At 42.6% G+C, this 14,596-nt stretch overlaps 1 long non-coding RNA gene across 3 annotated transcripts in view; it reads left to right on the top strand.

Moving 5' to 3' along the window:
- LOC135308078 (uncharacterized) overlaps nt 1-14,596 on the top strand; it is a 269,531-nt gene that overhangs the window by 107,000 nt on the left and 147,935 nt on the right. For 2 of the 3 annotated variants that reach the window (XR_010368617.1, XR_010368618.1), the window contains one exon: nt 401-1,297. The exons of the other annotated variant lie outside the window; for it this stretch is intronic. This is a non-coding gene — a long non-coding RNA (uncharacterized LOC135308078). Of the gene's footprint in view, nt 1-400; nt 1,298-14,596 lie in introns of those variants that run through there. 3 annotated transcript variants of the gene reach the window in all.

The following is a 14,596-nucleotide window of genomic DNA, read 5'->3' on the forward strand; positions in this document are numbered from 1 at the left end:
CTGTATAACCATTTTCATTCAGGACAGTATGAATATCTACTTCAAATTTTGTTCCTGTGGTGCTCAAAGACATTGTCTATAGGTTGACAGGAAAAAAAAACATTCAAGTGTCAAGCTGTGTAATCAAGACAAGAGACACAGTGTAAAAACTAATGTAGCTACAAGTGTAAGGGTTTAAATTTCATGCCAGTATGACATCTTAGATGTTTGCACCACTTTAAACAATGTGTTGAATCTCAGAGGGGGTACACAGGAATCTTTTCACCCAACATGAAATTGCAGTGACTTCAGTGGGTGAAATGGTATCTTTTTGTAACATATACTGAGAATAAGTAAGGGACAGAAGTTAAGCAAATGGAAAAGGTAAGGGAATGAAACATTGTCTTTTCATCCTTTCCAGGAGGAAAAAACATGCTTTGCTTCTGCAGCAGACTGGATCTACACACTAAGACAATTCCCTGGTCTGCCTCCATATCTTATCCCTGGTACCTTAAGAAGGCCATACACTGTTCTTACATGTCTGTAAGAACATGGCAGTTGATTTCCAGGGAAGGAGACAGGAATGGAGGAGAAAAGGACAACTCATGAATCAGAAGAGATATCTCTGAAAGCATTTAGAGAAACAGAAGTTTTGCCCTGTTATTAAGGGAAAACCCAAACCTGAAAATAACATTAAAACAAAGTGAAGGGGAAGATGTCTGACCTCAGAGCTCACCTTTTCTCTCTAGATGTCTGATATGCCTTTAATCATTTTTCTAACACTGAATATATATCATACATGTTAAAGTAAGGAATTCCACAGGTCTGTAAAATTTTCAGTGCTGTCAACAGGTACCACTGAGTAGTAGGCTTGAAATTCCTGTTCTCAGTACCTTCAGTCCCACAGAAATATATTGCATTATTTAATGAAAAGTCAGACTTTGCATCTTTTCTGGTTCTGATTATCAAAGATATTTTTCTGTACAGGTCCAAGCTCTCTGTGAGTCTCCTGATGACACAGCAAAAAGCTGGGATGTGTGTAACATCTCAGAATAAATGTGCCTAGCATTTTTTTAACTACATTGTTTTTCATTTTGAGAATAGTCAAGACAGACTGAACAGTACTTGGAAGTGCCTTGTGATAAAAAGGGCCTTCAGACTTGCAGAAACACCTCTGTTGTGTCACAGCCTAGATTCACTCTACTGTTAAATAAAGTTGGCATTGTAGTTCTAGATGTACCTCCAGTGAAGTCTTTTTTTCCCAAGCTTACCAAGTAGGAACAGCCTGTGACTATTTAGTCCTGCCCAAACCTGCATGTAAGTATTCTTTCAGGAAAGTCTTCTCAGACTTTAATTGCTGCTACACACTCTCAGGACAGAGGCTACACTTAAATAGTTGTTTTATTTGAAAGTGGTTGTTTACTTTCACAAATTAATTTCAAGCATGCTATCTTAGATCAAGGCTCCCAGAACACTGCCATGATAATTCTCAAATACCTGTGCAGATGCAATTATACTTATTTTTCCTCTGGAAATCCTGGATCACTGCACTTTAGTATTCACCTCTGCCTGAAATGTCCAGAGCTCTGATAAAGGTTATCTCTATTTCTCTGAGTCTTATACTATTTTTATGATTTTATCACTAAAGATGCCATTGTATTGGATTTGCACTGATAGTTGCAGGGGGGCTACACTACAGGGGTGACTACACTACAGGGGTGACTTCTGTGACAAGCTATCAAAAATTTCCTCCATATCCAGAACAGCCAGTGCCAGGCAACTCCAAGACTGCTGAGCTGGCCAAGGCTGGGTCAATTAGAAGTGGTAGTAAAACCTCTGTGATAACATATTTAAGAAAAAGTAGTAATTGCGCAGATGCATTTGCAGTCAGGGAAGACCGGGGTGAGAATATGTGAGAGAAACAACCCTGCAGACACCAGGGTCAGTGGGGAAGGAGAGGGAAGAGCTGGTCCAGGTGCCAGAGGTGAGATTCCCCTGCAGCCCATGGTGAGGTAATTGTGCCCCTGCAGTCCATGGAGGACATCAGGGATGCAGAGATCCACCTGCAGCCTGTGAAACAGGCTCACACTGGAGCAGGTGAGAGGAGACTGTGACCCATGCAAGGCCTGTGCTGGATCAGTCTCCTGGCAGGGACCTGCAGACCCATGGAGAAGAGATCCCATACTGGAGCCGGTTTCCTGGTAGGACTTGTGACCCTCAAGGAGGATGCACACTGGAGAAGGATTTGCCTGAAGGGCTGCACCCCATGGAAGAGTTTGTCACATTGTGGAGAACTGTTGCCCATGGAATGGACTCATGCTGGAGACATTCATGGAGAACTGTCTCCCATGGGAGAGACCCCATGCTGGAGCAGGGTAACAACTCCTCTCACTGAACAGTGACAGGAAAAACCTGTGATGAGCTGGCCCTGTCCTCATTGCCTGTCTCCGTGCACCACTGAAGAGGAGGTAGAGCTGGGAAGGAAGGAGAGGTGGGGGGAAGTGTTTTTAGATTTAGTTTACTTTCCATCAAACTGCTCTGATTTTGTTAGTAATAAATTCACTTAATATCCCTAGCTCCAGTTAGTTTTGCCAGCTGCAGCATTTGATGAGACAGCTCTCCCAATCCCCATCTCAGCCCATGAACCATTTCCTACAGTTTCTGTCCTATATCCAGTTCAGGAGAGGAATGACAGAGCAGTTTTGGTGGATGACTGTCATTCTGCCAAGGTCAGCCTGCAGCCTTACAAGACAAAAAGGAAATATGCTTACTTCTTTATGAAATCTTACCTAAAAAATACAGTGAAAATCTTTCGGGAAAGGAAACAAAATTCTGTGAAACAGAACAGAAACATTTAAAACACTCTAAAAAAGACATATGATCGAATGAAATGCAACTGAAGAAAAAAAAAATTGGAGAATTTAGTGATTACAAGAAAATTATCAGGGAAGAAATGAGGTGCAGTGCAAAGGACATAAACATGCCAAAAGCAACGTCACAGATGACATGCCAAAAGCAACGTCACAGATGGTATAAAAGCATGGCAAGAAAATCAAGGAAGAAGACACAACTTACAAGGCAAGAGAGCAGAGACATGGCATGGGTGCAGAAAAAAAAAAAAGTCTTTGCACAGAGAAAGACATCAAATTGCAAGGTATGCCATCAAGTTCAGAGACATGCAACAAACATTGAAATTTGAAATCCTATTGGAAAAGCAAAAGAAATTTTGTGAAACAGAAAAGAAAGATTTACAAACAAGCTGAAAAGGAGATGTACTCAGATGAAATGAAATTAAAAAAAAAAATTGGGATATTTAGTGATGACAAGAAAATGCTCTGGGAAAAAATGAGGTGTAGTGCAAAGGACCAGAAGATTCAAAAACCAAACACACAGATGGTCAGAAATAATCACAAAATTTCCTGGATAATTTAGGATTTTTTTCAAATGCATTTCATTTGATTGTATCTCATTTCAAGAGCATTTATAAGTCTGTCTTTTCTAATTCACAAGATTTCAGTGGGGATCAAATGGGCAAACTGCGATCTATGTGCCAGCACTACATGGCATCCGAGGGCATTTGATGGCTTTCACGTCAGCAAAGATATTGTTTTTCGTATCCTTTCAACGTCACTCATATTTTTACCTCAAAGTTCTGTCTCCCTCCTTGATTTTTTCTCCTGATTTTGCAACACCTGTAACTCTAGTTTTGGGCATCTTTTGGCCTTTTCCACTGCACCTCATGTCATCCTGGTCCATTTTCTGGTAGTCACTAAATTTCCCAATTTTCTTTTTTCTTCTTCTTCAATTGCACTTCCTTTGATGCTATATACTTTCAAGAGCATTTGTAAGTCCTTCTTTTATATTTCCAGGATTTCAATGGGCATCAGTTTTGGCAAGCTTTGATCCATGTCCTTGCACTTGACAGAATCCCATGCTTTTTCATGGCTTTGACTTCGGCCGAGATTTTTTTTTCAGGATCCAAGCTATGTCACTCATGTCTTCCCCTCAGAGTTATGTCTTCCTCCTTTATATTTTCTCTTGGTTTTGCAACATCTCAGAGGTTAGTTTTGGCATGTTTTTGTCCTTTGCAATTCATCTAATTTCGTCCCAGACCGTTTTCTTGTCGTCACTAAATTTCCCAACTTTTGGGATTTTGGGCATTTTTCAGCTGCATTTCATTTGATCATATCTCCTTTCCAGAGCATTAGTAAGTCTTTCTTTTCACGGTTACAAGACGTCATTTCCCTTCCCGTAAGGAAATTTCATTTCTTTTCAGGAAGGGAAGTGAAATCTTGCGATTTCAATAGCAATCAACTGGGCAATCTTTGGTCCAGGACCCTGAAGTTCCCGGCATTCCATGCCTTTTTATGACTTTCACTCTGGCAATTAAGTTTTTTTGTTTCAGTATCCATGCCATGTCACTCATATCTCCCCCTTAAAGTTGTCTTCCACCTTGATATTTTCCCCTGTTTTTGCAACAACTCTGAGGTTAGTTTTGGCATGTTTTTGTCCTTTACTCTGCACCTCATATTATCCCAAGCCATTTTCTTGTGGTCACTATAATTCCCAAATTTCGGGATTTTTCTGCTTTTTTCAGGTGCATTTCATTTGATCATATCTCCTTTCCAGAGCATTTGTAAGCCTTCATTTTCAGGGTCGCAAGATTTTATTTCCCTTCCCAAAAGAAAATTAATTTCTTTTCGGGAAGGGAAACGAAATCTTGTGATTTCAATGGGAATCAATTGGGCAATCTTTGGTCCATATCGTTACATTTCTCGGTATTGCATGCCTTTTCATACCTTTCACTCTGGCGATTAAGTTTTTTGTTTCAGTATCCAAGCCATGACGTCTATACTTTCCCCTCGAAGGTTTGTCTTCCTCCTTGATATTTTCCCTTGCTTCTGGAACATCTCTGAAGTTAGTTTTGGCATGTATTGTCTTCTTTGCAATGGACCACATTTTGTCCCAGACCATTTCTATGTCGTCACAAAATTTTCCAATTTTAAGGATTTTGTGGTTCTTTCCAGGCACATGTCACTTCATCCTGGAAAACAAAAACCTTTGACAAAGTCATCAAAAGGCATGGGATGCCATCAAGTTCAGGTTCATAGACCAAAGCTTGCAAAAATTGATACCCATTGAAATCCTGGAGAAAGAAAAGGAGGCCGTAAAAATCCTCTAACATAGAGATAACATCAAAAGATATGGAATTAAAAAAACAAAAGAAAATTTGGAAATTCAATTACTAAAAGAAAATAAACTAAGAGAAAATGATGGGCACTACAAAGGTCAAAAACATGCCGAAACAAACCTCAGAGCGGATGAAAAAGCAGGGGAAAATTACAAGGAGGAAGAAAAAACTTTGAGGGGAACAGATGAGTGACCAGGAACGGATATTGAAAAAAAAAAAGGACAAATGTAGTGACGACAAATGAGGATTATATGACAGGCCGTGCAAACAAACAAAAAATACCAAAACTAAGCTCACAGATGATGCAAAGGCAGAGGAAAAAGCCGAGGAGGGAGACACAACTCAGAGGGGAAGTATGAGAGCCGTGGCATGGATACAGGGGAAAAAGAAAAAAAACTCTTCACCAAACTCAAAGCCATCCAAATGCATGGGATGCTTTCAAGCGCTGGGACTTGCTCCATAGATTGCCCAATTGATTACCATTGAAATCGCAAGATTTCGTTTCCCTTCCCGAAAGGAAATTTAATTTCCTTTCGGGAAGGGAAACGAAATCTTGCGACCCTGAAAAGAAAGGCTTACAAATGCTCTGGAAAGGAGATATGATCAAACGAAATGCAGCTGAGAAAAAAATCACAAAAACCAGAAAATTGGGACATTTAGGGACTTCAAGGAAATGGTGTGGGAGGCAATGTGGTGCAGTTCAAAGGACCAAAAGATGCCAAAACTAAGCTCACAGATGCTGCAACGGCAGGGCAAAAAGAAGAGGAGGGAGACACAACTTGGAGGGGAAGTATGAGAGCCATGGCATGGATACAGGGAAAAAGAAAAAAAACTCTTCACCAAACTCAAAGCCATCCAAAGGCATGGGATGCTTTCAAGTGCTGGGACTTGCTCCAAAGATTGCCCAATTGATTACCATTGAAATCGCAAGATTTCGTTTCCCTTCCCGAAAGGAAATGAAATTTCCTTTTGGGAAGGGAAACGAAATCTTGCGACCCTGAAAAGAAAGGCTTACAAATGCTCTGGAAAGGAGATATGACCAAATGAAATGCAGCTGAGAAAATGTGAGAGTCTGTCCGAAACTTGCCTCATTTTTTGCCTCTCGATCGTCATGAAAGCCAAGACCACCGGGGAAAGGGAAAGATCCTGTTCTGAAAATCCAGGTCTGTCTGGTCCACCAAGCCAGATTATTGCCTACGGGTGTGTTTGCTCAACTCATGGAACACTGCACCCGAGAAGGGGCAGTGTGCTCTCCTTCGCCTGCATCACCTAGCAAGGCTAGTGCTGGAATTTCTCCACCCTTCTGACTTGGCTGGGCTTTCTCTCTGGAAGGACCTTCCCGGAGGTCACCACAAAAGGACCCTCCATTCACCGTACATCAACCACCGTGACAGATGGACTGAGAAGGGAGAAGGTTCTCCCTCAAGGACTGAGACATGCGACCCCTACATGGAAAAGCTCCCCTCTTTCCCCAAAAGGACTAAGACTGAAATCCCCACCGTAGGGTGAGGGAAGGTATGCGTGGGGACCGGAGCAAGTTTTGCAAGCGACCACTGGACCGAGAAGACAATGGTTCCTGCCTATGACATCTGCTGCTGACGACACCTGTTCCTGATGGACTACTGATGGACTCCTTGTACCCTTTATCAATAGACTATTTTGAAATGGGTCCCCTTCCCACATTTCAAAAGGACTATAAAAAAGGTTAGAGCTGACTGATACCTTGGAGATCTCCCCTGACGTGAAGACGACAGGCCTCTTCGTCGACCGGACTTCGAGGGACTTTGTCATCCGCACGTCTCGTAGCTATACACCTCCTTGCCCTCCCTCTTTTCCTTTTCTTTTCCTTATTCTTTTCCCTTTCTTCATTCCCCTCTCTCTAACGCATCTTTTCTATGGCTATTTAATAAAAGTACATGTATTTTGATTTTCCTGCAAATCCCCTTGTCATGTCAGTTTTTGCACTCTGAGATCAGTGAAAAAGAACCTACACGAATCACGTCCTTACGACGGATCGTGTCAGAAAAAAATCACAAAAACCAGAAAATTGGGACATTTAGGGACTTCAAGGAAATGGTGTGGGAGGAAATGTGGTGCAGTGCGGAGGACCAAAAGATGCCAAAACTAAGCTCACAGATGCTGCAATGGCAGGGCAAAAAGAAGAGGAGGGAGACAACTTGGAGGGGAAGTATGAGAGCCATGGCATGGATACAGGGGAAAAAGAAAAAACCTCTTCACCAAACTCAAAGCCATCCAAAGGCATGGGATGCTTTCAAGCGCTGGGACTTGCTCCAAAGATTGCCCAATTGATTACCATTGAAATCGCAAGATTTCGTTTCCCTTCCCGAAAGGAAATTTCATTTCCTTTCGGGAAGGGAAACGAAATCTTGCGACCCTGAAAAGAAAGGCTTACAAACGCTCTGGAAAGGAGATATGATCAAACGAAATGCAGCTGAGAAAAAAATCACAAAAACCAGAAAATTGGGACATTTAGGGACTTCAAGGAAATGGTGTGGGAGGAAATGTGGTGCAGTGCAGAGGACCAAAAGATGCCAAAACTAAGCTCACAGATGCTGCAACGGCAGGGCAAAAAGAAGAGGAGGGAGACAGAACTTGGAGGGGAACATATGAAAGGCAAGGCATGGTTTCTGAGGGAAAAAAAAAAAAACAGAAAATTTGCAAATTTAGCGACTGCAAGAAAATGGGCCAGGATGACACCAAGTATAGTGCAAAGGACCAAAAGATGCCAAAACTAAGCTCACAGATGATGCAAAGGCAGAGGAAAAAGTCGAGGAGGGAGACACAACTCACAGGGGAAGTATGAGAGATATGGCATGGATACAGGGAAAAAGAAAAAAATCTCTTCACCAAACTCAAAGCCATCCAAAGGCATGGGATGCTTTCAAGCGCTGGGACTTGCTCCAAAGATTGCCCAATTGATTACCATTGAAATCGCAAGATTTCGTTTCCCTTCCCAAAAGGAAATTTCATTTCCTTTCGGGAAGGGAAACGAAATCTTGCGACCCTGAAAAGAAAGGCTTACAAACGCTCTGGAAAGGAGATATGATCAAATGAAATGCAGCTGAGAAAAAAATCACAAAAACCAGAAAATTGGGACATTTAGGGACTTCAAGGAAATGGTGTGGGAGGAAATGTGGTGCAGTGCGGAGGACCAAAAGATGCCAAAACTAAGCTCACAGATGCTGCAACGGTAGGGCAAAAAGAAGAGGAGGGAGACAGAACTTGGAGGGGAACATATGAAAGGCAAGGCATGGTTTCTGAGGGAAAAAAAAAAACCAGAAAATTTGCAAATTTAGCGACTGCAAGAAAATGGGCCAGGATGACACGAAGTATAGTGCAAAGGACCAAAAGATGCCAAAACTAAGCTCACAGATGATGCAAAGGCAGAGGAAAAAGTCGAGGAGGGAGACACAACTCACAGGGGAAGTATGAGAGATATGGCATGGATACAGGGAAAAAGAAAAAAATCTCTTCACCAAACTCAAAGCCATCCAAAGGCATGGGATGCTTTCAAGCGCTGGGACTTGCTCCAAAGATTGCCCAATTGATTACCATTGAAATCGCAAGATTTCGTTTCCCTTCCCGAAAGGAAATTTCATTTCCTTTCGGGAAGGGAAACGAAATCTTGCGACCCTGAAAAGAAAGGCTTACAAACGCTCTGGAAAGGAGATATGATCAAACAAAATGCAGCTGAGAAAAAAATCACAAAAAAACAGAAAATTGGGACATTTAGGGACTTCAAGGAAATGGTGTGGGAGGAAATGTGGTGCAGTGCGAGGACCAAAAGATGCCAAAACTAAGCTCACAGATGCTTCAAAGGCAAGGCAAAAAGTTGAGGAGGGAGACACAACTTGGAGGGGAACATATGAAAGGAAAGGCATGGTTTCTGAGGAAAAAAAAAAAAGAAAATTTGCAAATTTAGCGACTGCAAGAAAATGGGCCAGGATGACACCAAGTATAGTGCAAAGGACCAAAAGATGCCAAAACTAAGCTCACAGATGCTGCAATTGCAGGGCAAAAAGAAGAGGAGGGAGACACAACTCAGAGGGGAAGTATGAGAGATATGGCATGGATACAGGGAAAAAGAAAAAAATCTCTTCACCAAACTCAAAGCCATCCAAAGGCATGGGATGCTTTCAAGCGCTGGGACTTGCTCCAAAGATTGCCCAATTGATTACCAACGAAATCTTGCGACCCTGAAAAGAAAGGCTTACAAACGCTCTGGAAAGGAGATATGATCAAACGAAATGCAGCTGAGAAAAAAATCACAAAAACCAGAAAATTGGGACATTTAGGGACTTCAAGGAAATGGTGTGGGAGGAAATGTGGTGCAGTGCGAGGACCAAAAGATGCCAAAACTAAGCTCACAGATGCTTCAAAGGCAGGGCAAAAAGTTGAGGAGGGAGACAGAACTTGGAGGGGAACATATGAAAGGCAAGGCATGGTTTCTGAGGAAAAAAAAAACCAGAAAATTTGCAAATTTAGCGACTGCAAGAAAATGGGCCAGGATGACACGAAGTATAGTGCAAAGGACCAAAAGATGCCAAAACTAAGCTCACAGATGCTGCAATGGCAGGGCAAAAAGAAGAGGAGGGAGACACAACTCAGAGGGGAAGTATGAGAGATATGGCATGGATACAGGGAAAAAGAAAAAAATCTCTTCACCAAACTCAAAGCCATCCAAAGGCATGGGATGCTTTCAAGCGCTGGGACTTGCTCCAAAGATTGCCCAATTGATTACCAACGAAATCTTGCGACCCTGAAAAGAAAGGCTTACAAACACTCTGGAAAGGAGATATGATCAAACGAAATGCAGCTGAGAAAAAAATCACAAAAACCAGAAAATTGGGACATTTAGGGACTTCAAGGAAATGGTGTGGGAGGAAATGTGGTGCAGTGCGGAGGACCAAAAGATGGCAAAACTAAGCTCAGAGATGCTGCAACGGCAGGGCAAAAAGAAGAGGAGGGAGACAGAACTTGGAGGGGAACATATGAAAGGCAAGGCATGGATACAGGGATAAAGAAAAAAAGAAAATTTGCAAATTTAGAGACTGCAAGAAAATGGGCCAGGATGACACGAAGTATAGTGCAAAGGACCAAAAGATGCCAAAACTAAGCTCACAGATGCTGCAACGGCAGGGCAAAAAGAAGAGGACGGAGACAGAACTTGGAGGGGAACATATGAAAGGCAAGGCATGGTTTCTGAGGAAAAAAAAAAAACCAGAAAATTTGCAAATTTAGCGACTGCAAGAAAATGGGCCAGGATTACACAAAGTATAGTGCAAAGGACCAAAAGATGCCAAAACTAAGCTCACAGATGCTGCAAAGGCAGAGGAAAAAGTCGAGGAGGGAGGCACAACTCAGAGGGGAAGTATGAGAGCCATGGCATGGTACAGGGGAAAAAGAAAAAAACCTCTTCACCAAACTCAAAGCCATCCAAAGGCATGGGATGCTTTCAAGCGCTGGGACTTGCTCCAAAGATTGCCCAATTGATTACCAACGAAATCTTGCGACCCTGAAAAGAAAGGCTTACAAACGCTCTGGAAAGGAGATATGATCAAACGAAATGCAGCTGAGAAAAAAATCACAAAAACCAGAAAATTGGGACATTTAGGGACTTCAAGGAAATGGTGTGGGAGGAAACGTGGTGCAGTGCGAAGGACCAAAAGATGCCAAAACTAAGCTCACAGATGCTTCAAAGGCAGGGCAAAAAGAAGAGGAGGGAGACAGAACTTGGAGGGGAACATATGAAAGGCAAGGCATGGATACAGGGATAAAGAAAAAAAGAAAATTTGCAAATTTAGAGACTGCAAGAAAATGGGCCAGGATGACACGAAGTATAGTGCAAAGGACCAAAAGATGCCAAAACTAAGCTCACAGATGCTGCAAAGGCAGAGGAAAAAGTCGAGGAGGGAGGCACAACTCAGAGGGGAAGTATGAGAGCCATGGCATGGATACAGGGAAAAAGAAAAAAAAACTCTTCACCAAACTCAAAGCCATCCAAAGGCATGGGATGCTTTCAAGCGCTGGGACTTGCTCCAAAGATTGCCCAATTGATTACCATTGAAATCGCAAGATTTCGTTTCCCTTCCCGAAAGGAAATTTCATTTCCTTTCGGGAAGGGAAACGAAATCTTGCGACCCTGAAAAGAAAGGCTTACAAACACTCTGGAAAGGAGATATGATCAAACGAAATGCAGCTGAGAAAAAAATCACAAAAACCAGAAAATTGGGACATTTAGGGACTTCAAGGAAATGGTGTGGGAGGAAATGTGGTGCAGTGCGAGGACCAAAAGATGCCAAAACTAAGCTCACAGATGCTTCAAAGGCAGGGCAAAAAGTTGAGGAGGGAGACAGAACTTGGAGGGGAACATATGAAAGGCAAGGCATGGTTTCTGAGGAAAAAAAAACCCAGAAAATTTGCAAATTTAGCGACTGCAAGAAAATGGGCCAGGATGACACGAAGTATAGTGCAAAGGACCAAAAGATGCCAAAACTAAGCTCACAGATGCTGCAAAGGCAGAGGAAAAAGTCGAGGAGGGAGGCACAACTCAGAGGGGAAGTATGAGAGCCATGGCATGGATACAGGGGAAAAAGAAAAAAACCTCTTCACCAAACTCAAAGCCATCCAAAGGCATGGGATGCTTTCAAGCGCTGGGACTTGCTCCAAAGATTGCCCAATTGATTACCAACGAAATCTTGCGACCCTGAAAAGAAAGGCTTACAAACGCTCTGGAAAGGAGATATGATCAAACGAAATGCAGCTGAGAAAAAAATCACAAAAACCAGAAAATTGGGACATTTAGGGACTTCAAGGAAATGGTGTGGGAGGAAACGTGGTGCAGTGCGAAGGACCAAAAGATGCCAAAACTAAGCTCACAGATGCTTCAAAGGCAGGGCAAAAAGAAGAGGAGGGAGACAGAACTTGGAGGGGAACATATGAAAGGCAAGGCATGGATACAGGGATAAAGAAAAAAAGAAAATTTGCAAATTTAGCGACTGCAAGAAAATGGGCCAGGATGACACGAAGTATAGTGCAAAGGACCAAAAGATGCCAAAACTAAGCTCACAGATGCTGCAAAGGCAGAGGAAAAAGTCGAGGAGGGAGGCACAACTCAGAGGGGAAGTATGAGAGCCATGGCATGGATACAGGGAAAAAGAAAAAAAAACTCTTCACCAAACTCAAAGCCATCCAAAGGCATGGGATGCTTTCAAGCGCTGGGACTTGCTCCAAAGATTGCCCAATTGATTACCATTGAAATCGCAAGATTTCGTTTCCCTTCCCGAAAGGAAATTTCATTTCCTTTCGGGAAGGGAAACGAAATCTTGCGACCCTGAAAAGAAAGGCTTACAAACACTCTGGAAAGGAGATATGATCAAACGAAATGCAGCTGAGAAAAAAATCACAAAAACCAGAAAATTGGGACATTTAGGGACTTCAAGGAAATGGTGTGGGAGGAAATGTGGTGCAGTGCGAGGACCAAAAGATGCCAAAACTAAGCTCACAGATGCTTCAAAGGCAGGGCAAAAAGTTGAGGAGGGAGACACAACTTGGAGGGGAACATATGAAAGGCAAGGCATGGTTTCTGAGGGAAAAAAAAAACAGAAAATTTGCAAATTTAGCGACTGCAAGAAAATGGGCCAGGATGACACGAAGTATAGTGCAAAGGACCAAAAGATGCCAAAACTAAGCTCACAGATGCTGCAATTGCAGGGCAAAAAGAAGAGGAGGGAGACACAACTCAGAGGGGAAGTATGAGAGATATGGCATGGATACAGGGAAAAAGAAAAAAATCTCTTCACCAAACTCAAAGCCATCCAAAGGCATGGGATGCTTTCAAGCGCTGGGACTTGCTCCAAAGATTGTCCAATTGATTACCAACGAAATCTTGCGACCCTGAAAAGAAAGGCTTACAAACGCTCTGGAAAGGAGATATGATCAAACGAAATGCAGCTGAGAAAAAAATCACAAAAACCAGAAAATTGGGACATTTAGGGACTTCAAGGAAATGGTGTGGGAGGAAATGTGGTGCAGTGCGGAGGACCAAAAGATGGCAAAACTAAGCTCAGAGATGCTGCAACGGCAGGGCAAAAAGAAGAGGAGGGAGACAGAACTTGGAGGGGAACATATGAAAGGCAAGGCATGGATACAGGGATAAAGAAAAAAAGAAAATTTGCAAATTTAGAGACTGCAAGAAAATGGGCCAGGATGACACGAAGTATAGTGCAAAGGACCAAAAGATGCCAAAACTAAGCTCACAGATGCTGCAAAGGCAGAGGAAAAAGTCGAGGAGGGAGGCACAACTCAGAGGGGAAGTATGAGAGCCATGGCATGGATACAGGGAAAAAGAAAAAAAAACTCTTCACCAAACTCAAAGCCATCCAAAGGCATGGGATGCTTTCAAGCGCTGGGACTTGCTCCAAAGATTGCCCAATTCATTACCATTGAAATCGCAAGATTTCGTTTCCCTTCCCGAAAGGAAATGAAATTTCCTTTCGGGAAGGGAAACGAAATCTTGCGACCCTGAAAAGAAAGGCTTACAAACGCTCTGGAAAGGAGATATGATCAAACGAAATGCAGCTGAGAAAAAAATCACAAAAACCAGAAAATTGGGACATTTAGGGACTTCAAGGAAATGGTGTGGGAGGAAATGTGGTGCAGTGCGAAGGACCAAAAGATGCCAAAACTAAGCTCACAGATGCTTCAAAGGCAGGGCAAAAAGTTGAGGACGGAGACACAACTTGGAGGGGAACATATGAAAGGCAAGGCATGGTTTCTGAGGGAAAAAAAAAAAACAGAAAATTTGCAAATTTAGCGACTGCAAGAAAATGGGCCAGGATGACACCAAGTATAGTGCAAAGGACCAAAAGATGCCAAAACTAAGCTCACAGATGCTGCAAAGGCAGAGGAAAAAGTCGAGGAGGGAGGCACAACTCAGAGGGGAAGTATGAGAGCCATGGCATGGATACAGGGGAAAAAGAAAAAAACCTCTTCACCAAACTCAAAGCCATCCAAAGGCATGGGATGCTTTCAAGCGCTGGGACTTGCTCCAAAGATTGCCCAATTGATTACCAACGAAATCTTGCGACCCTGAAAAGAAAGGCTTACAAACGCTCTGGAAAGGAGATATGATCAAACGAAATGCAGCTGAGAAAAAAATCACAAAAACCAGAAAATTGGGACATTTAGGGACTTCAAGGAAATGGTGTGGGAGGAAATGTGGTGCAGTGCGGAGGACCAAAAGATGGCAAAACTAAGCTCAGAGATGCTGCAACGGCAGGGCAAAAAGAAGAGGAGGGAGACAGAACTTGGAGGGGAACATATGAAAGGCAAGGCATGGATACAGGGATAAAGAAAAAAAGAAAATTTGCAAATTTAGAGACTGCAAGAAAATGGGCCAGGATG

The sequence above is a fragment of the Passer domesticus genome, chromosome 1, assembly GCF_036417665.1.
Source record: "Passer domesticus isolate bPasDom1 chromosome 1, bPasDom1.hap1, whole genome shotgun sequence".
Lineage (NCBI taxonomy): Eukaryota > Metazoa > Chordata > Aves > Passeriformes > Passeridae > Passer > Passer domesticus.